Source organism: Podarcis tiliguerta (genome assembly GCF_965153285.1).
Source record: "Podarcis tiliguerta genome assembly, chromosome: 6".
NCBI lineage: Eukaryota > Metazoa > Chordata > Lepidosauria > Squamata > Lacertidae > Podarcis > Podarcis tiliguerta.
In genome coordinates, this window is record NC_139539.1 from 42679785 (window position 1) to 42706853 (window position 27069).

At 43.9% G+C, this 27069-nt stretch overlaps 1 protein-coding gene across 2 annotated transcripts in view; it reads left to right on the forward strand.

Moving 5' to 3' along the window:
- TFEB (transcription factor EB) overlaps window positions 1-27069 on the forward strand; it is a 75779-nt gene that overhangs the window by 29101 nt on the left and 19609 nt on the right. Inside the window, exons 1-2 of one of the 2 annotated variants that reach the window (XM_083447210.1) lie at window positions 4707-4855; window positions 17440-17558. The gene's annotated coding sequence lies outside the window, so the exon portion shown is untranslated. Of the gene's footprint in view, window positions 1-4706; window positions 4856-17439; window positions 17559-27069 lie in introns of those variants that run through there. The other variant, XM_083447209.1, reaches the window with a different exon arrangement.

Consider the following 27069-nt stretch of genomic DNA (forward strand, 5'->3'; position numbering starts at 1 on the left):
GGGGGGGGGATATTGTTTTGTGTTTGTTTCCTTAGGGACCACCGTGCAAAAATTGGGTGTTCCAGGCCTTTGGGTCATAGCCATACTTGAGAATGGAGAGTGCTTGCCTGGCCTTTCATTAGAGTTAGTACAGTATAAGCCTGAGGACTTCTCACTTCTTGGATGCATTAGGGTCAAAGCAGGTTGAAGAAATGCCAGCACCCTGACCACAGGCTGGCAGATCCTGGAGGATCTTGCAGAACTTGATTGAGCAGATTATATGCAAAGCCACGGCTCACTGTATAGGTGTGGCTTGGTAGATTCATAGCCAGTATCTCTTGCGTTTTCAACATAAAAAACCCTTTCTTTAAAATAAGCAGGTACATAATTGACTGTGCATGATACCTATGGTCTGCCTGGCACTGGTAAAAACCAAAGGGAGTTGTGGCCTACTCCAGTCTGTTCAAATTCAGTGGTTTCAGGGAAGCCTCCTTGCATAGAACTGTGTTCTGTGTTTAGTAACTGAAGCCTTCTATGTTTTTCATGGTTATTTAAAGCCTCTGATAAGTGAGGAGCTAAAGATAGGCTCCTCAGCTGGCCCTAGGAACATGTCACAGTGGGAGGCCTGCCTTGGGGGTTCTCTCTGAATCCCAAACACAAAGAGGAAGATGTGGCTCATAGCTTACAAGAGAGGGAGTGTGCTGAGTTTCTCCCTGGCATTGGAAGCCAGCTGGGCAAGCCTTCTTACACAAGAGCCTTATCTTCTTGCAGCAGGGCTTCCTAGAATTTCTGGTTGTGAGCACGAAGGCTCCTGGCACTTATAAGCTGTTAGTGCCAGGAGCCCCCTGTCTCTTGCCTCCCCAGAATGTCGCCTCCCTCCCACACCATGCCCGAATGTGAGACTTCTGGGTATAAGTGAGTCAGTATGTTTATGAGCACTGTAGCAGACAGTGGTGATTTTGCAAATGTGAGTGTCTGGGGCAATATTTGCCTCAAAACCATTAGGAGCCCAACTAGCAGTAAAATATTGTTATAGAACTTGTGGGGGGAATCCCCCTAAATACTAAAATTAATAAATGCTAGGATTTGGGGTTATTTGTGATATGAAGGGAGAATGTAAGATGCAAATGAATTCCTAGGTAGCCAAACCAGGGCCTTTAAGAGAGCCATTGTGTGTCCTGAACAAGACAATGGCACTTCTAGCCCCAGGTGTGACTAGAGACTGGAGATTTGGAAGGTTGCCAGGGTAACTGCTTTGGGGGAGGGCAGGGGGCTTCTGGGAAGAAGAAAGGGGGAGAAAGAAGGACTGCCTGCAGTGCTTTGGGCCATGCTGTAAGATCTGGACCCCCTCCATGCAGACTGAAGGTGTAATTATGTGAATAAACCCATATTTTTTAAAGCTTGGCAGTCTCCGCTATGTCTTCCATTCTCCAAAGGGACATAGATCCTGTGTGTGTGGCTGTGGCCCCATGCACTCCTGCCGCTGCTTAGCAGAGGGAGGGAGGGAGGGGCACTGGGCTTTTATAACAATATATAACAGTGGAAAATGAAAGAGAAATTGAGTTTTTTTCTGCGTACTGTATACATGTTTAGGATTGTTCTATTAGTGTTGTTCATCAGTCATTATGATGGCTCACAAGGAACCCCCCAAATTCCCTATTAGGGCAAAATGTTGCAAAATAATGTGACATCTTGATTGGGTTCAAAGGAAAGGGGAGCAAATGTCCACCAGCAATTGTTAGTAGCTGCCCTATGTAGTTCATAGCATCCCTGAATTAAAAGGAATTCAGTTTGTCCTATAAATAAGTTTCACTGACAGGTGCCAGTCCAGTTTTCTTTTGAAAACCTTAGAGGATGAGAATTCCATCCAGAGGTGCATGAATTTCAATTGTTTGAAAACAAAAAAAATACTTGTTTGGCAGCCATTGTGTGTCTGAGAAGCCTGGTTGCTGTTTCTTCAAGGCAAAGTGCAGCAGGCATGTGTGATTTGTAGGAAAGAAGCAACAGGCAAGAGAAGGGTGCTTAACCATTTCCCCCCAGTTGAAGATTCCACAGCGAGTCTTGCTGCTATCACAAAGGAAGCGTCTTGGTTTCACTCCATGCAGGATTTCTTTTTGTGATATTCATTCATTCATTCATTCATTCATTCATTCATTCGTTTGATGCTTCCTCCCCAAAAAATGTTTAGGGGTACTCTCATTTTCCTACTCATATTGAAATACTGCCCCTCAACGAGGCCAAACTTAGATTCACAAAATGTTTAGGGGTATGCGTACCCCTGCATCCCCCCAGAAAAAAAGCACTGCATTCATTCATTCCTTCATTCATTCATATTAAACTGCTTGTTTCATTTATTCTGCACATGAACTGTGAAAGGGAAACTGTCAGATTCTGGTTCCTGTGTATTTTAAGGGGTGACGATACTCCTATTTTAATAATTTTTGTGCCCACTACTTTGAACTGATACACAACACGTGCATCTTGTAGTTTGTCTTAGGAGCGTGCGCACAAAAATATCCTATGAAGTAGCCCTCATTTGTACAAATGAACTTGGCAGGTACCAAAGACCAGAGGTTCTTTTTTAAAAAAATCCAAGTTCTATTTCCATTCCAAGGGATGTGTTCATAGATGGCTGTGCCTTTGCTATATGCAGACTCATTAGGAACTCTGGGAATCTAGTGCTGTAATTGTTAACACAGAAAAGTTGGAGTTTCTTGTGTAAGAGGGGGTTAGTTTGAGTGTAGCTGCATACCTGGCTCAAACCTCTGGATCTACCATCTCGGGGGGGGGGGTGTTGTGAGGGGAAATTTTGACTGAACTATGAGAATCTCAGCTTACATCCTAAAATGGAAAGTTGTATGTGTAGTGGTGGATTTAAAATGTTATTTCCATATGTATCCTGACTGTTTCTCAGTCACAGCTGGTTTATTTTGTTGTACTAACAGCTGTCCCTTCACCAAATGGACCCAGGGCGGGTTACAAAAAATGCCACAATTAAAAGAAATACTGTGTAAAATAATAAAATGAAACCACACAAAAAACAACCGATATCAGAATAAGGAAGCAGCAGCACAAAACAGCAATGTACAGAAATGCAGGAGGAAGGAAGGCATCCACTCAGCAAAAGGCCTGGGCATAAAGAGTGTGACTTGACTAGGGATGTTGGAGAACTTTGCAATAATTTAACTTGTTAGCGGGTGGCGCTGTGGGTTAAACCACAGAGCCTAGGGCTTGCCGATCAGAAGGTCTGTGGTTTGAATCCCTGTGATGGGGTGAGCTCCCGTTGTTCGGTCCCTGCTCCTACCAACCTAGCAGTTCGAAAGCTCATCAAGTGCAAGTAGATAAATAGGTACCACTCTGGCAGGAAGGTAAATGGGGTTTCCGTGTGCTACTCTGGTTTGCCAGAAGCGGCTTAGTCATGCTGGCCACATGACCAGGAAGCTGAACGCCGGCTCCCTCAGCCAGTAAAGCGAGATGAGTGAGATGAGTGCCACAACCCCAGAGTCATTTGCAACTGGACTTAACTGTCAGGGGTCCTTTACCTTTTTATGCAATAATAGCCAAAGTAAATTATTTCCCCCAGGGAAAAGTAAATAAAGCAAGCTTTGCAAACTCTCTCTCTCTCTCTCTCTCTCTCTCTCTCTCTCTCTCTCTCTCTCCCTCTCCCTCTCCCTCTCTCTCCCCCTCGCGCGTGTGTGTGTGTGTGTGTGTGTGTGTGTGTGTGTGGTATCCTCCAGTTTCTCTGCCATAATACAAAATATTGGTCAATTTTTTAAAAAAATACTGTTGCTCTCTCTGCATTTTGCAGATTACCACATTTTCTTCTGCATGTGGCTGTTCACAGCTTTGCAAGTAGGAAGGGAAAGTGAGGGAGATGATTGGATTTGTTGTGGAATTACAATGGTTGTTTCTCCATTGGGGATGTCTTGCTTATGATCTGTGTCATTCACACAAAGATAATGACTTAAAATCTTTTGAAATAAATAAAAAAATAAAAAATTGTCCAGTAGCACCTTAGAGACTAAGAGACTTAGAAACTACTTTGTTCTGGGTATAAGCTTTTATGTGCATGCACACTTCTTCACACTTCTACCTACCTGAATTTAAAATCTTTTGTTTTATTTCCCACCTTAAGTAAATAAGGTGGCAGGCCTGCCATCATGATATCCATTATGTAAGAGGTGGTCATGCCTCTATAACAATGACATTATTTTCACAAATAATGATATTAACACCTGGACAAATCAGTGCAAGGTTTGAAGGTATGGGAGGTGCCTCAGATCTGGGGCAAAGAAACCAGGCAATTAGTTTCCTCTGCCCCAGATGCTTTGAGTGATTGAAGTGGAACAGGAAAACCTCTTCCTGCTCCTCCTCCTCCTCCTGTTTGCTGGAGCATCACCCACACATCTCTGCACTGGCAGCATTTGGGAGTGATGGCAAAGTTTTTAAGTTCTTCTACTTATTCCTGGAGGCATGTCAAACCCAGCTGAAGTTGTAGGCACAAGTACGGGAAGGAGAAAATGTGGCTCTTTTCATTGAGTGCCCCGAGCTGAGACTCTGTGGGAGGTGCAGCGTAGACTTGCTGGCACTGGCAGCTCCCAACTCGTGGTGTTTAGCCCCACCAGTGATGTCTTGGTCACATTTAAAAGAATGAGCTAAGCAGCCTTGCAGTTTTGCAACTTCCTCTCCCCACGGCTGCTGAGCACTAAATTAAAAGCGAGACCCTGAAAAATGAGGAAATGCCGGGTGCTGTGTGAGAACTGGAGAGAAAGAGCTTGTTTGGTTACGAGGCGATGCGGCCGGTCACCTTCTTTCTTTGGGAACTGTGAAATTCTCTCCTCCTTTCTCTCCTCTTCCTGGCGCACTGATCACTAAGGTAAAAACTTTTGGGATTCACAAATGTGCTGTGCATCTGCATTTGGAATTAGAGATCAGCTTGGAAGCTTGATGGTGCATGAGTTTGTTGTGTGATGGCTCTCAAGGAGCTCCCATGAAGTTCTCTTCTTCTTTGCAGGAGAGATGGGAGTGCGTGTTCTGTTTTCTGGACTGTGTGGAAGATGCTAAATCTCTTGTTTTTGAAAGTTTAAAATGTGTGCCAATTAAAAATGCCCTAAATTAGTTTAGTCCGATGTACTCAGGAGAACAGTAGAATATGAGAGTTGAGATCCTGCCACAGTTGATGTGAGAAAACAAGTCAGTCAAGTGCCCTGATTGCTGCACTTCAGGCATGCTTGCAAGTACGATAAGCATGCCTCACCTAAGCTATATTTCAAATTTTGAGTATTACTTTTAATTCTATAAATTCTTAAATTCAAATTGCAAGCTTGAGTAGTTTTGTCTGACTCTTCAAACTGATCAAAGCAAGCTCTTTGTTTCCACAAACTATGCCACATTAGAGTTGTCCAGTGAGCTTCTACACATGAACTGCCCAGTGCTGAATTCAAATGCCCATGAGTGTTTGTGCAAATAAGAAAAAGAGTACTTCAAACTTGCAACTGTAAGAAGAGCCTTGGATTGTGATAGTCAACAGTTGGGAAAGCCATTGAACTGTATCCTGGCCAGGCCAGATGTGAGAGGCACAGACTTGGCTTATATGCTAGCTGTGTTTCCCATGGTGTTTATAGCTCCATTTTACCCTGAAGTACTTCTGCTAGAGAATGGAATAACCATTCATCAAGCAGTATTGTTGTCACTTAAACTTATGCCGTGCACTGTTACAAAGCTTCAGGGTTTATTTTTACTGTGTCATAAAAACAAAAAATATTAAAAACCCACTGCTAAAATATCCTCTCTACTTACTCCTGTTTGCCAGCTACATGCCTCAGAATGACTAAGAACCTGCTGAGCGTAAACTATTAAACAGATGTTAATGGCTGGTGTTATAAAAGTGAGAGGGATTGGTCAAAAGACCTTGCTTCACAGTTCTCTGTATCAGAGTTTCCCTCACTCTTAACTGTAACCCATAAAGTCCATACATATCAAGTATTAGGGTGTTGTTTGGCAGCCCAACTGAGTTTAGTCAAAGTCACAGTTGAACATTTGACTGCCCACAGTTTCACATGTAAAAGAAAAGAGAACTGTTCCATTTTTTAAAAAAAATAACACCTGCCTCTTTATACGTAAAATATAAACTTTTGTACTGCACAAGTAATCCTACAACTGAGTGCATATACCTCATTGCCTGGAAGCCACTATTGCAAGAAAGTGCAAACTTTCGCAGTAATATATACTTCTGCATCCCAAGCCACCCTCAGAGGAAGCCCTGAGAGGAAAAAAAGACCATCCTTTTGCCAAAGGCACTCGTGAACCTAGCTGGCATGCCTAGTATTTTTTCACACAAGCCTCTGCCTGGGCATCCTTCTTGCTTTGGAAAGCTGGAGTATTTACACTTTTAAAATGAGTCTGTGCAGCAGGACTGGTGGGCTTGTGCAGGCTGCCTTTGAAAGTACCACAGCTAGCCTCTCTCTGTGTGTGTTGGTCTTGGCCAAAGTTTGGGAACGCTGCCCTCCAGGATGCAGTGCTCTCCACTTGCTTCTTAGTGGCACTTAGAAAAGAAAACCCAAGAAGAAAGACTTGTTGAGAGGGCTGCGGGGGGAGCTACACTCCGTTGTTTATACTTCTTTGTCCTCTATTTCCTTTTCTGAAGACTTGTGTATGTGTTGAAGATGTTTCACAAAACAAAGGGCAAAGGTGAAACTTTCCCCTCTACCTCCTTTCTCCTGGAGCATTCAATAATTACTGGGTCCCTCCTGGGACATTTGCGCTGGCAATTTTTTTCTTTTTCTTTTTGAAATGGACTCGACGGTGAAATTGATTTTTCCATTCATAAAACATCACTGTCAAATGTTAAGCACAGGAACTGGAGGGAGCAGGGACATGGCTCTGAGATGAAGCAATTGCTCTGCAGAGTTTCTTTTGTTTTGGGGCTTGGGTGGAGGCGCAAAAGTTTGACTTTCTTATTGACCCACGGGTTCTTCCAGACAGGAGTTCATTGCTGAGTTAATGCTGCTCATGGCCACAAGTTGTTGTTTTTCCACACAATGTTCTCCTCAGAATTCACTCCCTTTTTTATTTTTTACATTTAATCTGTATTTTCCCATACCACCTGAAATCTGATAAGTAAAAAAACAAAACCTATTATGCATCTGTAGCCACATTGTGTGTGTGTGTGGTCTGTCATGCATGTTGTTGTATTTCAGTGCGTGGCCTCTTATTGTCATACCTTTACTTCCAGTGGCTCCTCACCTGGGCACAGCTTGCCCATTTTTGTTTCTAGAGGCCCAAAAGACCAAAGGAAAGGAACCTATTTCCATTTATTGCAGCAGACTTTGGAGGAGATGGGTACAGAAAAGCTGGGATGCTCAAGAGAGTCTCTCTTGTCCCTTTCCTGGCCCCACAGCACTGCTTTCCTATCTGGTAGTTCTTGCCACCACCCTCTTTTTATAGGTCACTTACAGCCTCAGAAAAGGGGGAAACTGGGGTGAGCAATTAACTGTTAGACTTGGGGATCCCAGACCAGTCAGTGCTCCTTGCACCCCCAGCCAATCCCTTGCAATCTGCTGCCCCTCCCCCCAATATAGCAAATTCCTGACCTTGACCAACTTTGATCCTAGACCTCCAACAGGGTGAAAACCAAAGCAGTCTACCTGGGAGCAGGTGCTGGGGATGGTCAGCTTCCCAATGGTCGGGAAGATGGGTATGGATCCCGTGGTGGTGGTGGGGGGGACAATAGCACCTCAGTTTTGAGGGGGTGGCTCTTGGCTCTTTCTGACGAATGAGAGCACCCCATTCTCTTAAGATATCCACACAGTAAATGCTGAGTGTATCCCAGGACAGAAATCACAGCATGTACATCATGGAGTTGTTTTAAGTTAATACAGAAGTTTTGCGCTAGACTTCTTTTATCACTTTTGCTCAAGGCCTTAAATTTATCTTTTTTAAAAAAATCAAAATGCCTATTGCACTGCTGAAAAAACCCACAAGCCCTCATTTTGCCATTGTGAAACACTTAACTGGATTAATAAGGCTAGTAATGCTCCTTCCTTCCTGGGAATTGACCCGTCCCTGTCTGGAAGCTCTGTGGATGACAATTTATTTTCCCTAGAAATGTAAGGGCAGAAAGAGGCTGGTAGAGGGAACCACACACATGGGCTCTCTGCTACTTCCCTTTTCCTGGTGCTTCCATGGAACTAGGGAACAAGAGAACTCAGGCCAGGTTAGTATTTCATCCTAGTGCGATCCTTCCCAGAGTTTTGTTTTCCTGCAGTTGCTGCTGCTGCTTATTCTTATTTATTAAATTTCTGTCCTGTCCTTCTTCCCAAAGGAGCCCAGGGCAGCAAACACAGTAGTAAAGTGATACAGTTAGAAACAAAGACCTATTTAAAAAACGGAAAACAATTAAGAGCATTTAACAGGAAATTAAAAACATACACACACCACCACATCTAATTTCATGGTTTTCTGTAAAAGTATTTTTCAGCCATCATATGCCTGGGTGAATGACGTTTTTCAATTCCTCCTGGATATTGTTAATGGGGAAGACAGGTGTACCTCACCAGGGAGGGCATTCAAGTAATGGGGGAACTGCCACTGGGAAGGCACTGTCATGGGTCAATGGTGACCAGGGAGCATCCATTGGTCCCAGTGGGGAGTGCAGCTTATATGGACAGCACTTGTTTGGGACACTGTGGCATCCCCCCAACGGCATCCTAGGCGGGTTTGTCTTCTGCAGATTGACTTGGAGCTTGGCTGAGCACTGACTTTGAGCCAAGCAGTGTTGCCAGCTTGAAGGTAGGGCAGAATGCACAGCTGCATTCCCCTTTACTTGGCTCAGCTGGTAGGACCTTGCGGTTGCGGAAGAGATTGACAATCTTAAATTAACTTTGCCTGTTGCCCCATACTACTAACCCCCCCCCCCCCAAGAAGCTGGTGGGAAGTGCAGGCTTGCCACATGCTCAGGGCCATGGCTTGTAGAGTTTTGTGAGCGGTGAAGGTCATTCTGCGGGGTCTACGTTCTGCAGGGTTAGGGCTATAATATGCACAGAGAACTTCTCCGCCTTGCAGGGCCCCCACAGTGTCTGCACACTAATCCTGAGCAGTGGTGGGTTTTTGTTTTTTAAAAAACATGAGGAGGTGCTGACATTCACATTTTGGTAAAAGTGTTGCAGGCAGCAGCATAAAATGGGTGTCATGGGCAGCATAATCCGAGATATTATGGTGCCCTGTGTCATAACAAAAAAAGTGCTGGGCCTGAAGATGTCTCTCTGTGCGTGTTTATAGGCATAATGTATATAATGTGAGGTGAGGGGATTTCTTTGAGGTCTCTTGAAGAGTTAAAGTACAAATCCTTATTTTAGGTAGATGTTATGTTGTGTTTTATATATATATATATATATATATGCAGGTTTTGGTGTCCTCGGGTGTCTTCCCGTGTAAAAGTTGGGGTGTCTAGGCGACGTTTCGACGAGGTCTCACTCGTCATCTTCAGGCTGGTGCTTTCGGCTTCTTGTTACTGGAACAGAGCAGGATCTCAGTGTTTGAGTTCCTATAAATACTGTTGAGGAGGTGTGGTGTATAGCCTCCAATGTTCTGGGCAGAGAGGAGGTTCCCAGGCTAGTGTGCCTTTTCTTCTTTTGTTCCTTAATTACTTGAGGGATATCTTGAGTGATTTCTTGAGTGATTTCCTGAATCCCACTTAGGTGGGTCATTAGGTGTGGATTAGTTGCTAAAGCCTTCGTGTCTTGAACTCTTGAACTTTGTGAAGAGTTTTTCTGAGAAGATGGCTGTACTGCACTTGGTTGTGCTCTGGCTTGGCTTCGTGTATAGGGGCGAGCTGTGGTTTTGTGGCCTGTGCCAGCCAGATCTGTGTAGGGATTGCAGGGGGGTGCAGCATCCGGAGGTGCCACCCTGGTTTGGCTACTGGATGGTGTCTGTAATTTATCTGTGGAGAGGGTCTGGGTTTGGGTCTGGTGTGGTTGATTGGTGATGGCGTTCTGTGTGCCTCTGGATCTGGTGTCAGATTTTGTGGGGAGGGCTAATTTCCAGATGTCTGGCAAGCGGGATGTGTCGTCACGCTTGTTCATGTTGTGAGGGTGTTTCTCTATCTCGATGGCTTCCATGATTATTCTCTTGTGGTGATGTTCCATGTTAAAGAGCAATTTGGAATCTGCAAAATTAATTTCGTGTCCTGTTTCTTTCATGTGTTGGAAAAGAGAGGAAGTTTTTTCTTCTTTTTTGACGGCATTCTTGTGTTCTGCGATACGTGCATTTATTCGTCTGTTTGTTTGTCCAATGTACGTGGCTGGGCAGACTTTGCAGGGTATTTCATAGACCCCTTGGTTTTCCAACTGAATTTTATCCTTGGGGTTTCTGAGGATATTGGCTATTTTTTGGTTGGTGCAAAAGGCTGTTTTGATATTGTGTTTATGGAGGATTTTGCTAATTTTATCTGTAGTGCCCTTGATATAAGGAAGGAGGGCTATGCCATTGTTTTCTTCTGTGTCTTGGTTTTTGGGGGGTGTTTCTTTTTGGATTAGCTTCGTAACCCTGTTTTGCTGGTATCCATTGGCAATTAACACATTTGAGAGATTCTGTAACTCAGTTGTCAAGTGGTCTTCGTCAGCCAGGCGTTTGGTTCTGGAGATGAGAGTCTTGGCTACGGAGTTTATTTGTGCAGGGTGGTGGTGTGATTGTGCATGTAAGTAGCGGTTGGTGTGTGTTTTTTTCCGGTAGATAGTGTGTCCTAGGGAGCCATCAGGTTTTTTGTAGATTAGGACGTCAAGGAAGGGAAGTTGGTTGTTGGCTTCTATTTCCATAGTGAATTGTATTTTGGGGTGTAGGCTGTTGAGATGTGTGAGGAAGCTATCCAGTTTTTCCTTCCCGTGTGGCCAAATTACAAAGGTGTCGTCAACATATCTGAGCCAAAGTTTGGGTTTGTGTTCTGACTTGTCTAAAGCATTGGTTTCAAAGTGTTCCATGTACAGGTTAGCGATGACCGGTGAGAGGGGTGATCCCATAGGTGCTCCTTCTATCTGTTTGTATCTTTGTCCATTGTGGATGAAGTACGTGTTGGTTAGGCAGTGGTTGGTCAGGTCCAAGATGTATTCGGGGGGATTGTATTTGTTTTGAATGGCTGTCAAGGCTTCATTAATGGGCACTTGTGTGAAGAGAGATACAACATCGAAGCTCACAAGTAGGTCATTGGGTTGTAGGTTTTGCTTCTTTATTGTTTCTATGAACTGGAAGGAGTTTGGAACGTGTGAAGAGATGGATTCTGCATAGGGCTGAAGTTGCTTGGCGAGAAATTTAGCGAGATTTTGTAGAGGTGAGCCTATGGAGCTGACTATTGGTCTGAGTGGTGTTCCTTCTTTGTGTATCTTGGGGAGGCCGTAGAGTTTGGGGCATCTGGATGATTTTTCTCTGGGGATGATTCTTAGCTGGATTTCTTCACTGATAGGAGAGGCTTTTATTTTGGATTTGGTGGTTTTTTCCAGATAGGTGGTGGGATCTGTTTTTATAGGTTGGTAGGTAGGGTCTTGGAGTAGATTTGATAGTTTTGCTTGGTAGTCCGATGTGTTCATCACAACAGTGGCATTACCTTTGTCTGCTGGGAGAATGATTATGTTGTTGTCTTTCCTCAGGTTGGTGAGTGCTTTCTGTTCTTCTTTGTGTAAATTGCTTCTGGGTGGTTTGCTGGAGCAGAGGATGTTGGTGACTTCAAGTCTGATTTTATTGGCTTCATCTGGATTGATTTTGGTTAGGCTAGCTTCGACTCCGCATATGATGTTTTCCGTGGGGATGCGTCTCGGGGCGACTGCAAAGTTGAAACCTTTGGAGAGTACTTTGGTTTCAGTTGAGGTGAGGATCCTGTCTGATATGTTATGTACTGTTTGTTTCATGGGTTGTTGTGGAGGGTGGCTGGGCTTCTGGCGTTTCTCTAGTTTGTGGAGTTTGTTGGTGTGTGTGTCTGTCTTGTGTGAGGTCTCCGTTTCAGCTCTCCAGACGGCTAGTTGTTTGCATTTGTCCCAGAGTGCAGGGTGGATTTTGTTACAGAGTTTGAGGTGAAGAGTGAGTAGATCTTTGTTGGTTTGGTTTAGTAGGTATCTTTTCTTGTGTAGTTCGTTTCTGATTAGAGATAGTTCAGTTCGTTTCAGGATCCTTTCGGTAGCTGGGGTTTTAGAGTGGAATTTAAGTTGGAAGCATGTGGGAATTAAGTTGTTGTCTCGGCAGTTGCGTAGGAACAAGAGATCACATAAGATGGTGGCTCTTCGGATTTCTAGTTTCTCGTAGGTTCTTGTCAGCTGGAAGGTTTCCTCCCCGTAGAGGTGAGATATTTGCTTTCGTAGATTTTCACGGGTACAGGAATGCAGGTTTTGGTGTCCTCGGGTGTCTTCCCGTGTAAAAGTTGGGGTGTCTAGGCGACGTTTCGACGAGGTCTCACTCGTCATCTTCAGGCTGGTGCTTTCGGCTTCTTGTTACTGGAACAGAGCAGGATCTCAGTGTTTGAGTTCCTATAAATACTGTTGAGGAGGTGTGGTGTATAGCCTCCAATGTTCTGGGCAGAGAGGAGGTTCCCAGGCTAGTGTGCCTTTTCTTCTTTTGTTCCTTAATTACTTGAGGGATATCTTGAGTGATTTCTTGAGTGATTTCCTGAATCCCACTTAGGTGGGTCATTAGGTGTGGATTAGTTGCTAAAGCCTTCGTGTCTTGAACTCTTGAACTTTGTGAAGAGTTTTTCTGAGAAGATGGCTGTACTGCACTTGGTTGTGCTCTGGCTTGGCTTCGTGTATAGGGGCGAGCTGTGGTTTTGTGGCCTGTGCCAGCCAGATCTGTGTAGGGATTGCAGGGGGGTGCAGCATCCGGAGGTGCCACCCTGGTTTGGCTACTGGATGGTGTCTGTAATTTATCTGTGGAGAGGGTCTGGGTTTGGGTCTGGTGTGGTTGATTGGTGATGGCGTTCTGTGTGCCTCTGGATCTGGTGTCAGATTTTGTGGGGAGGGCTAATTTCCAGATGTCTGGCAAGCGGGATGTGTCGTCACGCTTGTTCATGTTGTGAGGGTGTTTCTCTATCTCGATGGCTTCCATGATTATTCTCTTGTGGTGATGTTCCATGTTAAAGAGCAATTTGGAATCTGCAAAATTAATTTCGTGTCCTGTTTCTTTCATGTGTTGGAAAAGAGAGGAAGTTTTTTCTTCTTTTTTGACGGCATTCTTGTGTTCTGCGATACGTGCATTTATTCGTCTGTTTGTTTGTCCAATGTACGTGGCTGGGCAGACTTTGCAGGGTATTTCATAGACCCCTTGGTTTTCCAACTGAATTTTATCCTTGGGGTTTCTGAGGATATTGGCTATTTTTTGGTTGGTGCAAAAGGCTGTTTTGATATTGTGTTTATGGAGGATTTTGCTAATTTTATCTGTAGTGCCCTTGATATAAGGAAGGAGGGCTATGCCATTGTTTTCTTCTGTGTCTTGGTTTTTGGGGGGTGTTTCTTTTTGGATTAGCTTCGTAACCCTGTTTTGCTGGTATCCATTGGCAATTAACACATTTGAGAGATTCTGTAACTCAGTTGTCAAGTGGTCTTCGTCAGCCAGGCGTTTGGTTCTGGAGATGAGAGTCTTGGCTACGGAGTTTATTTGTGCAGGGTGGTGGTGTGATTGTGCATGTAAGTAGCGGTTGGTGTGTGTTTTTTTCCGGTAGATAGTGTGTCCTAGGGAGCCATCAGGTTTTTTGTAGATTAGGACGTCAAGGAAGGGAAGTTGGTTGTTGGCTTCTATTTCCATAGTGAATTGTATTTTGGGGTGTAGGCTGTTGAGATGTGTGAGGAAGCTATCCAGTTTTTCCTTCCCGTGTGGCCAAATTACAAAGGTGTCGTCAACATATCTGAGCCAAAGTTTGGGTTTGTGTTCTGACTTGTCTAAAGCATTGGTTTCAAAGTGTTCCATGTACAGGTTAGCGATGACCGGTGAGAGGGGTGATCCCATAGGTGCTCCTTCTATCTGTTTGTATCTTTGTCCATTGTGGATGAAGTACGTGTTGGTTAGGCAGTGGTTGGTCAGGTCCAAGATGTATTCGGGGGGATTGTATTTGTTTTGAATGGCTGTCAAGGCTTCATTAATGGGCACTTGTGTGAAGAGAGATACAACATCGAAGCTCACAAGTAGGTCATTGGGTTGTAGGTTTTGCTTCTTTATTGTTTCTATGAACTGGAAGGAGTTTGGAACGTGTGAAGAGATGGATTCTGCATAGGGCTGAAGTTGCTTGGCGAGAAATTTAGCGAGATTTTGTAGAGGTGAGCCTATGGAGCTGACTATTGGTCTGAGTGGTGTTCCTTCTTTGTGTATCTTGGGGAGGCCGTAGAGTTTGGGGCATCTGGATGATTTTTCTCTGGGGATGATTCTTAGCTGGATTTCTTCACTGATAGGAGAGGCTTTTATTTTGGATTTGGTGGTTTTTTCCAGATAGGTGGTGGGATCTGTTTTTATAGGTTGGTAGGTAGGGTCTTGGAGTAGATTTGATAGTTTTGCTTGGTAGTCCGATGTGTTCATCACAACAGTGGCATTACCTTTGTCTGCTGGGAGAATGATTATGTTGTTGTCTTTCCTCAGGTTGGTGAGTGCTTTCTGTTCTTCTTTGTGTAAATTGCTTCTGGGTGGTTTGCTGGAGCAGAGGATGTTGGTGACTTCAAGTCTGATTTTATTGGCTTCATCTTATATCAAGGTTATATCAAGCTTATATCAAGGGCACTACAGATAAAATTAGCAAAATCCTCCATAAACACAATATCAAAACAGCCTTTTGCACCAACCAAAAAATAGCCAATATCCTCAGAAACCCCAAGGATAAAATTCAGTTGGAAAACCAAGGGGTCTATGAAATACCCTGCAAAGTCTGCCCAGCCACGTACATTGGACAAACAAACAGACGAATAAATGCACGTATCGCAGAACACAAGAATGCCGTCAAAAAAGAAGAAAAAACTTCCTCTCTTTTCCAACACATGAAAGAAACAGGACACGAAATTAATTTTGCAGATTCCAAATTGCTCTTTAACATGGAACATCACCACAAGAGAATAATCATGGAAGCCATCGAGATAGAGAAACACCCTCACAACATGAACAAGCGTGACGACACATCCCGCTTGCCAGACATCTGGAAATTAGCCCTCCCCACAAAATCTGACACCAGATCCAGAGGCACACAGAACGCCATCACCAATCAACCACACCAGACCCAAACCCAGACCCTCTCCACAGATAAATTACAGACACCATCCAGTAGCCAAACCAGGGTGGCACCTCCGGATGCTGCACCCCCCTGCAATCCCTACACAGATCTGGCTGGCACAGGCCACAAAACCACAGCTCGCCCCTATACACGAAGCCAAGCCAGAGCACAACCAAGTGCAGTACAGCCATCTTCTCAGAAAAACTCTTCACAAAGTTCAAGAGTTCAAGACACGAAGGCTTTAGCAACTAATCCACACCTAATGACCCACCTAAGTGGGATTCAGGAAATCACTCAAGAAATCACTCAAGATATCCCTCAAGTAATTAAGGAACAAAAGAAGAAAAGGCACACTAGCCTGGGAACCTCCTCTCTGCCCAGAACATTGGAGGCTATACACCACACCTCCTCAACAGTATTTATAGGAACTCAAACACTGAGATCCTGCTCTGTTCCAGTAACAAGAAGCCGAAAGCACCAGCCTGAAGATGACGAGTGAGACCTCGTCGAAACGTCGCCTAGACACCCCAACTTTTACACGGGAAGACACCCGAGGACACCAAAACCTGCATTCCTGTACCCGTGAAAATCTACGAAAGCAAATATATATATATATATATATATATATATATATATATTCTGGCAAGCCAATAACTAGAAATAGAATCCGTCTCCTATCACCTCCCAAGGAAGAATGATTTTAGGAGACTGGCAACACCTCCTTCTTGAGTAGGGTGAGGGATCTGTAACCCAACCTACCCCTGGATGTTTTGCCTGTGCTATATATAGTAGCTGGCCTCTTGGAAGTTTGTTTTTATCCCTCTTGGTAAATATATTTTTTGCAACCATCAGACACCCCTTCCCCCACCCCCACCAAAGGTTCAAAATAGGAGTAACTGATGGAATTAGGAGTCTATGCTCTATAGGAAAAAGGAACATGTGTACTGTACTTGTTATCCTGTATAAATGACTAAAGGACCCCCCCTTTTCTTTTTACTAAATATTGAGGAGGGATGGCTCTTGACTGCATTAATCATTAACTCCCCTGAGCAAGCACAACAGTTAACTTGAGCGTACAACTGAGCTAAAGTAATGGGAGATACAGTCTGCTGCTAGATTTATGAACTGTGAATGAAAACGACTCCTCATATCTAAGGCACTGCCTGGACTGCCAGGTTGAATCTTCCTCACTTTGCAACTGGTGGTGTCATCTGCTCTGGTGCAACATGCTGCCCAGCATGAATTCTCTGCTTACACCTACAGTGATGTTCACCCACCTGCGCTTTTGGCCCTCTTTGAACAGCTGTGAAGGACTCTTCAGTGTGCAAAACTGTTTGGGTGTTTCAGCCTCCTTGTGGGTGGCACTGTGAAACAATCCTGTTTCTCCTTGGGCTATGATTGCAGCTTTTTGTTCAGCTTTAAAATGCCCTCATCTGAAATTTAGAGACAGGAGAAACTGCAGATGGGTAAACAGCTGATAGGGGAAGGGGCAATAGGTCAGGGGCAGAGCATTTTCTTTACGTTCAGAATGTCTCTGGTGTCTCTAGCTAGGGCTGGGAAAGACTCCTTCCTAGAACCCTGGAGATTTTCTGCCAGTTAGCATGGGCAGATCTGAGCCAGATGGACCCAATGGTCTGACTTGATGTACCTCAAATTCCTATGTTTTTGACAGTTTTATCAAAGGCCGGCTCCCTTATTTGGCCATCTGAAGCCAGTCCCTCTGGTGACGGTGTGGGAAGTGAACTTTCAAGTCAGGTGTCACAAACTCATGACTTCTTGAATTGCAGACTGTTATGGTGGCATTTGTGGGTTTTTAATACATGGCTTGCTCTTGCTGGATTTCCCCTAACCACAAAATCTCCTCTAGCGTACCATGCTTGTGTTTACTACCTGTCCAACAAATTCATTCTCAGTGATGGTTGCAAAGCTAAGTGCCATATGGGGACCAGCAGCTTTTTGCCTGGCATTATATTGATCTTGACTTTTTAAAACCTTGTATCTAAGACCAGTGATGTGAATCCTGAAAAATTACAATGGTTTGGATAATAGGTGGAATTAGGAATGAATGTGCTGGGATGAATTTGCAATGCTATAGCTTCTCTTCTACATTACCTAGGCTTTCATGACTGGGATAGATGCTTTTTTTAAAAAAAGAAGAAGAAGACATGGTACAATTTCCTGCCAGTTACTGATCTTGGTTTTTCCCATGCTTTTCTCCATTTTTTGAATTCTAGAAAGTCATACCAAAGGGACATCTGAACAAACGCTTCCTCCCATCCCATATGTGCCTTCCCAATCCTTGAGGTCATTGGAAGAGGCCCTATTGTGGGTGCCCCGTCCATCTAACAGTTGGGTGAGTAACAACCAGCTTTATATTTTGTGGCATTCCCAATGAGTGCGTGTTTTCTTCCAGGTTCTTTGAGGCAAGGGACAAGAACGTCCTTTTATCGAAAGCCTTTTTTTTTTTTTAGACCAATGCTGTTTATATTCAGATGTCATGATAGGTCATGGTTTAGTGTGCTTAAAATGAAACCAGCATCTCCCCAGGCTCATGTGCTCCCCTCTCTTCCATCGACACAGCCATGAGGCGTTGAGAAGGGTTTGCTTCTGTTTTTGATTAACTGTGGCATCATATTTTGTCCAAAGCCTATAAATTCAATAATTCCAATATAGCAGTGCTAGGTTTGTGCTGCTGTGTTTGTATTGTTTCTGTTTTGAATCTTTTTATATGTTTTCTTATTGTTGTAATATTTTCAATACATTGTGTACTGTCCTGGGCTCCTTTAAGAAGAAGGTAAAGGTAAAGGGACCCCTGACCATTAGGTCCAGTCATGACCGACTCTGGGGTTGCGGCGCTCATCTCACTTTACTGGCCAAGGGAGCCGGCGTACAGCTTCCGGGTCATGTGGCCAGCATGACTAAGTCGCTTCTGGCAAATCAGAGCAGCGCACGGAAACACCATTTACCTTCCCGCCGGAGCGGTGCCTATTTATCTGCTTGTACTTTTAAGAAGAAAGATGGCACATAAACACAATAAATAATAACAACTTTACTTTACTTTACTTTACTCATACCCCGCCCATCTGACTGGGTTTCCCACCCCACCTTTCCCCCAAGCATCTCAAAACAGCACACATGGTTCCTGCCTATTTTATCTACACAACAACCCTGTGAGGTAGGTCAGACTCAGAGCCAGTGACTGGCCAAAGGTGAGCCTCATGGGTGGAGTGGGGATTTGATACTACTACACTACACTGGCTCTCTTGTGTAAAGGAGAGAAAGTTGGCAGTTGAAACTTTTTACATCGTAGAGCTGAAACTGACAGGATTTGCATAGTAGCCACTTGGCACTACATAAAGGCCAATTCACTATCACTAGAAGTGTTTGCAATCAAAAGCTCCTCAAAAAACCAGACTAGGCAGCCAGAGGTATAGTTCCTTCAGAAAACACAAAGCAGGGTGGGCGGGTCCCTTTTTAGTATCATCTCTCCGGCCTATGGAGGATCAAAAGCAAAGTATCAGGTGTCCATAACTTTAGGGCTGGTTTTCGTATACTGTCTGCCTCCACAGAAATACTTCCGGAATGATTCCTGTGGAAGGATGTGTGTGGAAAATGAATGTCTGAAGGCTGGTAACAGGTGCTCAAAAGGAGAATGGAAATGTTTGTGGGTTCTGATACAGTTTTCCTGCATTTGATGTAACTGATCCAAATCCTCAGCATTTAGGAAAGAAGAGAGCCTGGATTGTAACTCTTGACTAGTTTGGCATTTGGTATGAAACAAGCCTAATAAGTCAGAGGCTTGTACTGCAACACTAGTCCGAGTGACCAAGGCAATGCAAATTGGCTTATCCCCATTCTGGCATAGCTGACACTGGCTAAAAGCTGAGGAGGGGCAATGGTTTCCCTGCTGTCAAAATTCCTGGCCTTAACCCTTGCCTAGTTCTGCAAAGCTGCCTTTTGTATGCAGCTCAGTGTGGCACACACTAGTTCTTTGTTAGCCAGAAGCTCCAGTTACTAAGGCTAGGATGCTCAGCAACTCATCAAGGGCAGATCTGTGTTTTGTATTCTGTGCCGTCCTCAAGGAGTGCCAGTGGTACCAACTTCCTGCTATCTTCTTTTCTGACTTGATTGGGCAGCATGGGGGACAAATAAAAACTAAGCTTTTATTATTATTACTTTTAAAGACTTTAATTACAACAGAAGAGGGTTCTGGTGTAGATAGATTTTTTTTTAAAATGAGCCACTTTTTTAGCCAGCGTAAAATAAAGTGTACCCAGTTCTTGCCCGGCAAACATTGGAGGTCATGGTGTCATAAAGCCCTGATTGTAATCACAGCCTTTCTTGCTAGGAGGAGGGTTGAGGCCCAGCCTCAGTTTCCTCCAAAGCAGGTGTGCTGTCTAAGCCACAGCAAGAAGAGTTTGCAAAAGTTTCTATAGCTCTGGGGCATGAGGTTCTCAGGAAGGAAGGAAAGATGAGAGAGTGATTTGGGTAGTGGGTTGGCATTTGGGGCAGCTGTGCTTTAGCCTCTGCTTTTGCCACAAGTATTTCTGTGATCATCATTCAATAAGCCATACCTTTCTATTTGGGATGGGAGATGTGGAGGGGGGGGGGAGAGGAGATATTAGCCTGTATTACGGAATGGCAAGAAAGGGGTTATGAAGTCAAGACATACTGGGTGAATATTTGGTGACCATTTGTCAAGCAGTAACTTATAACAGTGGACATGTAGGGAGTGGGTAATTGCTAGCCGTGATTGTGAGTAGAAGTTTCCTTCCTGCTCAGTAAGAAATATGAGAAAGTGGAAGAGGGTAGAATTCTGCTCCTGCTGCATGATTGCATACTGACCACTTTATAGATAGGAGGATTTTCACCCAGAAAAGTATTTGGGCCTCCATTCAACATTTGAATTTCAAACATCTGAGTCAGACTCCAAGGACAGCATCCCAAGTATATCATACCTCCTCCTCTTTTTCTTCCTTCTCGGTAGTTTTTGCTGAAAAGGACTGGAGCCTGAATCATTAAGTTCCTTAATTGAGCCCATTACAGTGCAATGCTATCTTAGTGGGGTAGCATCAGGCACCTGAAAAGCATACAAAAAGAGCAGCAGCTCTGGAAGAAGGAAGGTTGGTCAATAGGACAGTTCCTCCTCCACCATCCATGGTATTCTCTATGCCTTTCTGATGTTGCCTTTGGCAAATTGTTAGCATCCTTTTGTGAGGTGGCTTGTGCCTATAGTAAAACAGACAGCAATCATTTTGTCCCCTTTGCTACTGGTATTTTAAATATGGTAAATATTCTATGAGGCATGTGGATCACATGAGGCAGTTATAGCCAAAGGGTTCAGAACAAGCAAGGCATGTTTCTCTCACCTTGAAGTCCCTGGGGCAAATTCACCTCTGGTTCCCAGCCCACCTATTGGTTGGGTATCTTCACATTTACTGATATCTACTTGGCTGCTTTGTTTCATTTGCCACAAGCTGAATGTTTTGTGCACCACTGCTCAGGTGTCATGTCCGATCAGGAAATATCCACCTCTGTTGGGGACACAGGGCTGTGCATGCCAAATGTCCTCATCTACCTCTGCACTGCTTTCTGTATTCCAGACCTTCTTGTGTTGAGCAAAGGAAGGTCTGAAGGTGGCTTCTGCCAGGACTCCTGATTCTGCAGTGGCTTCTAGTGTGTTCAGTGTGGGTAAAAGCCTCCTTCTGTCGTTTTCTGCTCAGCACAAGAGGGTCTGAGACTGAATGGGCAAGGACAGGCGTATTAGATTCTGTTGTCTGGTCCTCTGTGACCCCAACACAGATTGCAATGAGATTCAGGCAACCTATTCACAAACTTAGTTAGATCTAGTTAGATCTAGGAAATGAGTAGAGCTTTACCCATGATTAGTGTGGTTATCCCAGTCAATGCCAATTCTGTTGTTGTTGATGGAACTGGACTTTGAAGTGGCTATCGGTGGGGAAGTTCAGGCCATTCAGATGATGTGTATTTCCCAGACTTGCACAGGACCCAGGACAGTACATCCTTACTGCCTCCCTATATGATGCCAGTGGCCAGATATTGGCACAGAAATTGAGGCGGAGATTAGTGCTGCATAGGTTCTTCCAGCTCCAGTAGTCATAGAATGGTGCATCCATCCATGCAGTTGCAGGGAGAAAATATATATAGTTATAAATATGTCTATGTCTATATCTATAGATGATATAGATAAAGATATACAGTCGTACCTTGGATCCCGAATGCCTTGGTACTTCGACATTTTGGCTCCCGAACACTGCAAGCCCAGAAGTGAGTGTTCTGGTTTGCAAACGTTCTTTGGAAGCAGAACGTCCAACAGGGCTTCCACGGCTTCCAATTGGCTGCAAGAGCTTCCTGCAACCAATCAGAAGCCGCACTTTGGTTTCTGAATGTTTTGGAAGTTGAACAGACTTTCAGAATGGATTCCGTTTGACTTCCAAGGTACAACTGTAGATCACTTGTGGGAGGAAATTAGCAAAAATAAACAAAATTAACAAAATAATTGGCTGGATCCCTAGATCCAAAGTTCAGGGCTAAACACACTCTCCAGCAAGAGAGATCCCCCCCCCCAGCAGAATTTAAAAGTCACAAAAGCAACCAGCAGGGAAAGCGTGGGAATATAGGCTGTAAAACCCTTTTAATATCCTGGTAAGTCCACTACCAGCAGTTTAGTTTTTTGATATATATGAGGGGGAAAAGAGGGAGCAGTTGCTAGTAAAATGTCGTAATTGCTTAAAGCTTCATATTCGAATGCAAATCACTAAATAAATAGTCAATTAAATGTCACAGTTAGTTAAGTCACATACTTCTGTTATGCCTGTATAAGTATTCTAAGGAAGCCAGTGAGCGATTTAAGGATTATTATGCTGCTTCATCAAAGTACCTTCTGTGGTGTTGTATTGATTTTTGCGTGCTCATGAATAATGGTATGTTAAACAGGATAGTTGACTGGCATCCCATCAGGCATTTCTAATTGTTTTGAAACTTTCCAAGGCATTGCACTGAGGCACTGAATTCTGCATGATACTTAAGAGGCTCTCACCAACTGGAAAAGCTAGAGTCTACTGAAGAATATCGGAGTTTGCAAACTTCACATCCTCTTTTGAGTGCAAACCTTTGATTTCATTTCATAAAATTTATGTACCACTTATTTGTAACAAACAAACTACAAAGTAGTTTACAAAAGAATACACGGATAAAATTAGCAATCAAAGCTGCTGTTTAAAACATTCAAAAAGCAATTTAAATCAATGATAATCTAAAAACAGTATTTATTTGTTTTGAACTTGCATTGTCAGTCTGCTCCACTTCCTGAGATGTAAGTAGTAGTACAAGATCAATTTTAACAACACACTAGTTACCGTATTTTTCGCTCTATAAGACTCACCCAACCATAAGATGCAACTAGTTTTTAGAGGAGGAAAACAAGAAAAAAAATATTCTAAATCAAATATTGTGGAAAAGCCTTTGCACGGCTATCCCTGAAGCCAGAACAGCAAGAGGGATTGCTGCGCAGCTCTCCCTCTTGCTGTTCTGGCTTCAGCGATAGCTGCGCAGCCTGCATTCGCTTCATAAGATGCACACACATTTTCCCTTACTTTTTAGGAGGGGAAAAGTGCGTCTTATAGAGCAAAAAAATACATTTAGCATTTGGCTTAGTTTTCATTCTAGAGGAAACCATGGTTTGTATCTTACCATGATGAGCTGCAGTACTTACTAGTGCATGCTGGCCAATCGCTCCCACTTTGCTCCACTGTTCCTGGAGCTGGAAGAAACAAACTATGAAGCTTGGCATTACACACAAATCATTGCTTGTGGTTTGCTGCTTCCCCAACAAACCATGAGTGAGAAGCTAAGGTTTGCTGTTGCCTTACTGCTCGTATTTTGCTTGGAACAAACAAATCACTAGCATTGGTTCACATGCAAGTAACAATAAGCCCAAACCTCATGGTTTGTTTCTTCTAGTTCCAGGCCCAGGCAGGGTCGTTCAAAGCAGGAGCAATTGAGCACTATGCACTAACATGCTGCTTGTTCACAGTAAGCCATGGTTTATTGCTTACCATGGATTACAGTAACGTGAAAGCTGGGCCTATTCTGAACTCAAAAACACATGATATGTGCACATATGCACAGTAAAGCAAATTATGTTATACACAAATGTGGGGAAATACTACAAGTATTAGTGGATCATCATATTCTGCACTTGAAGCAAATTACTCTTAATCCCCCTTCACCTGTTTATTACATGGAGGGGTCTCCTCAGGATAGTACAAGAGGCTATGGAGTCACACTGCTGGCCCCACCCATTGTCACACAATTAACTGGTCCCTCAGGTGTCCATACTTGGGACATCTGCATAGGGGAGGCCTACATGTGTGTGTGTGCATAACCCAAGATATTTTATAAACTAAATATAAAATAATTTATTTAAAAGAGTCTTGAATGCTACTCAGCTACTCAGTGGGCTCTGAGTGGAAAATACTGACATTTTCTCTCTCTCAAACGTTTTGTGCATTTGGACACTCAGTGATGAGAAAGGAGAGCATGTATTAAGGTACAGTGGTACCTTACAGACGCTTCAGGTTACAGACTCCACTAACCCCAGAAATAGTACCTCAGGTTAAGAACTTTGCTTCAGGATGAGAACAGAAATCGCGCGGCGGCAGCGGGAGGCCCCATTAGCTAAAGTGGTGTCTCAGGTTAAGAACAGTTTCAGGTTAAGAACGGGCCTCCAGAACGAATTAAGTTCTTAACCTGAGGTACCACTGTACAGCAGAAACAAATACTACGCTGTAAGAACAGCCATGGACATGACATTTTGGAAGTTGGTCTATAATGCTAGTGGGTCCCCCGAGACTGCGGGCGCAGGGCCACAGGCCTCATAGCCCTGGCCTTGTACTTATGACTTGGTACTCTGGCATTTCACTAACTGTTTCTGTGGTGATTCACATCAGGATGTGAAGGTTTGTCATTCTGTTAGCGAATGCCCACTCCTTCTTCCCTTGTGTGTGGGTGTATGTTCAGGTGTCACTTTAACCCATTCCTTTCTTTTTGTGCAGCTTAATTTTTCAAGGCACACTTTAGGCTCTTTCATGGCACACTGTTGTGGCCTGGTAAATTGTGTGAGTAATCACAAGGCCCAGATGTGGTTTGGAGAGCAAACTCTGAGGGCTCATCCTCACTTCTGTTTGTCTCTTGGTTTTCAGGCATGGGTCTGATAGGTTTTTCTTTTGTTCCACTGTTTTCTCCGGGAAAACCCAATGCAGACCCTCCAATTTCCCTATTTTCCAGGGGTGTCCCTGATTTAGAGAAGCCGTCCTGGTTTCTGATTTGATCCTGGAATGTCCTGGTTTTGCTTAGGATGTCCCTACTTTCAATGGAGAAATGATGGAGGGTATGGTAGGATGTCTCTATTTTCATTGGAGAAATGTTGCACAAATACATACAATTATTGAAGTAATGCTTTGACAATACAGTGGAACCTCGTGTTATGTACCGTCCTCCTTACGAATGCTTCTGGTAACGAGCTCCGCTATCCGGAAGTAGATACTCCTGGTTGCAAACTTTGCCCCGGGATGCAAGCAGAAGTCATGCACTGGAGCGCGGCAGCAGCAGGAGGCACCATTAGCGAAAGTGCACCTCATGTTAAGAACGGTTTCGGCTTAAGAACGGACCTCCAGAACAAATTAAGTTTGTAACCAGAGGTACCACTGTAACTGTCCTTCCCTCTAAGTTTCTGTATGATCTGCAGGTAACTCTAGGTGGGCTGTGTAAATTTGTTTTGATGGTATGAAATTGCCCCCCCCCCCACAACGATCTAAAGGCGGCAGAGGAAAAAAAATCATTTTATTATTTAATTTCTTAAATGAAAGATTGCCCTTCTGTGCCCATCTAAATTCAAGGGTAGGATAATTCTCACTGCACATTTCCTCCAGTGGTATTTCTAAGAATCTTGTGCCCTGCTTCTATAAGTGGAATACATTACAAAATGTCCCTTCGGCTAGTGGCTAACCCTGTGAACTGTTGTGCACTATGATCCCCAATTCATGTGCAGTACAGAAAGTGAACCCTCCTCAATTCATTAAGAGCATAAGACTGCAGACTTAGGCTAAAAGTCTAAACATGCCTACTAGCATTGAAATCTGAGCGAGACTTTCTTCCAAGCAGACATGCATAAGGTGTTTCTGTTAGTGTTCCATGTGGCTTCACTGCTGGTTTACATTCTCCTTCCTTCAGACGTCCTGTTCTCTTTCCCCGCCCATCCTGTGAATGAGTCAGAGTGAAAGCAGAAGCTGATGAACGTTACATAGGGTGAAGCCAAGCAGAGCCAGCAGGGCTATTTTAAAACTCTTATTGGTTTCCAATTCTCCCTGTCTTTTATGCAGGGCTTAGGCTTGCCTTGCCCTATTGCTCTAGATGAAGTTCTCATTCTGAGGTGATGAGTGCTGGAATTTCCTTCGGGGAAAACCTGCATAGAATTCTCTGCTTTGTGACCTTGGTGAGTCTTCTTTTATGATAAAAAGAGTGGGGAAGAGACCCATAGTAGTGGAAGCAGAGAAATTGCTGAGAACCAGTGAAAGGTTGAAGTAGCCAAGAATACCTTCTAAATTGCTAATTCATCCAAATTTGCAGAAGGTAACAGGGCTTCAGCTGATCTCTGGATTTAGGGATTTGAGGGAGGCAATGCTCATGGGACTTGCCTTTCTACTTGTACCTGGTTATTACACGGCCCATGGCTGTGTGTAATTTCTGGTATGCTTTCAGGTGGTCCATGAGAATATAACAATAATTTAATTCCAGAAAAATAAACATACAAGTTGTATGCACAAAAGGGCTTGTGGTGGCTTGAAAGATTGTGCCATAAACTTCCATGGGCCAGCTAGAGTCCACTTTATCATCCAGTACATGAAGTGTTATACAGTGCTACCTCAGGTTAAGTACTTACTGTAATTCGTTCCAGAGGTCCATTCTTAACCTGAAACTGTCCTTAACCTGAAGCACCACTTTAGCTAATGGGGCCTCCTGCTGCCACTGCGCTGCCAGAGCACGATTTCTGTTCTCATCCTGAAGCAAAGTTCTTAACCTGAGGTACTATTTCTGGGTTAGCGGAGTCTGTAACCTGAAGTGTATGTAACCTGAAGCGTATGTAACCCGAGGTACCACTGTACTGAGTTCACACACACACACACACACACACACACACACACACACTGAGAGAGAGGTCAAGGTCAAGAGACTGAGATGTACAGTCTCTGACATCTCCATGCAAATCTGAAATGTACACAAGATATGCTGTCCTTATCTTGTATACACTGTTGTTTTGCATAGAAATCTCAGACTGTACCTCTGCATTCCATGGCCTTTTGGCTGCTCTGTTTGCATTTCTTTCCCCTCTAAACTTTGTGTGCACATGCATTTCTCCTCCTCACCCCAGATATATAATCCGCCAAGTGAGAATAATACTTCTTGTGCCTAATGAATAGAGCTGTAGTACATGAAACCTTATGTGCTACCTCAAAAATAAAGCAAATTAAGGTATTTCCCTAAGCCAGTGGTGGCCAAACTTGGCCCTCCAGCTGTTTTTGGACTACAACTCCCATCATCCCTAGCTAACATGGCCAGTGGCCAGTGGTGATGGGAATTGTAGTCCCAAAACAGCTGGAGGGCCAAGTATGGCCACCACTGCCCTAAGCAAAGTGATGGACACAGTTAAAGCTTCCTTCCATCTGCACTCAAGCCCAGCTGGATGTGGGGAGGAAGGGCTGTAGTGATCTGTAATGGAGATATTATTTGCAGAGATTCCAGGTTCAATCCTTGTCGTAGGGCTGGTAAACACTTAAAAACCT